Consider the following 1,363-nt stretch of genomic DNA (forward strand, 5'->3'; position numbering starts at 1 on the left):
CCCCCCCCCTTTAAAGAATCGGTAAATAAAATCAAAACAAGAATCTTTGTCAACTGGCCTTGAGCGGTTTTGTTTCTCTTTTTTCTCATTTGTTTGTCCTTGTGTCTATATATGTATCCTTGTTTTTAAAGATTTTCTTGCATTTCTTAGGGACAAAACGATTGCTTTGCGTCCAGGTTTTTTTTATCGGAATATTCAGTTGAACTTTTTCAAACGGCTACCTGTCCAGGACAGTCCCTTTTTACTTGTCACGAACAACCACGTCTGTGAAGAAGCCTGGTGAAATCAGGCGCTCGTCAAAATAATGAAATTGAAGAAACTAGCTTTTTCGCGCCGGTTTGGAAATTTTTATCAAATTTATGTTGCTTTTTTGGCTCAGCGCCTTTTTTGCCCAATTAAAGCACATTTGTGTGTGGATTTTACTGAAAAATTGTTGATTGAAGGCACAAGAAATATAATCTTTAAGTTTTCACCGACTCTACGGCTATGGAAATACAAACTTTGGTGGCCATTTTCTTGCAAATTTTACCTCTGAAACCAAGTGACCCCATCTCCTTCAATTGCAAACATCTTTACTAAGTATTGTATTCAAGATAAATGGGTATTTTTAAATAAAAGTGAGACAAATGAATAAGGTTTAAAATGATACCAATAATCCACATGCCCAAAACTGACGATCACCTGATTCTACCACGCAGTGAAACTTTTTTTTTCTTTTCCACCATGTATGGACATTTTAAACAATTTAGACTGTAGCCTTGACTGTAGCATAGCAGTACCTACGATGTAACATAAAAGGGGATGGGCTGGTGGGGGGGATGGGGGGGGGGAAGGTTGTCTCAGTGGACCACTTACAGACTACGGCCTTCAAACGCCCATAAATAATGTATGCTATGTCTCTCGGCAGCTTACTGCTTCTTATACGTAATCTAATCAACTTACTCGCCTTTTCGACTGTAAGTAGCCAGGAGTCCCCACCAGCCGATGAGGCTGGTGGTTTTAGTTCCTGCTGTTGGATGCTGTCTGTCTGGCTTGTTTCAATGTGATTTGTAAAGACTGTTCTCTGCTTACTGATGCAAATATAAAGATCAATGGAGGATAAATAAAGTATAATTATCGCATCCTGTCTAATCACTAAGCGATATCTAGAAGTACAGTGTCAAGCAATATCAGAATGTTTATTTCTTTGAGAACTTCTGTCGCAGCTTCGTTTATTTGGTCGTCCACGAGTGTAGATATTGACCTCTAAAAGATGCTAAGCCAAAATGAAGACATGCGAGAGATTATTGGTGTAATGCTCAAAGGACAATGCAAAATATATAATAAACACATACATAAACACACACACACACACACACACACA

The sequence above is a fragment of the Aplysia californica genome, unplaced genomic scaffold (genome assembly GCF_000002075.1).
Source record: "Aplysia californica isolate F4 #8 unplaced genomic scaffold, AplCal3.0 scaffold00079, whole genome shotgun sequence".
NCBI lineage: Eukaryota > Metazoa > Mollusca > Gastropoda > Aplysiida > Aplysiidae > Aplysia > Aplysia californica.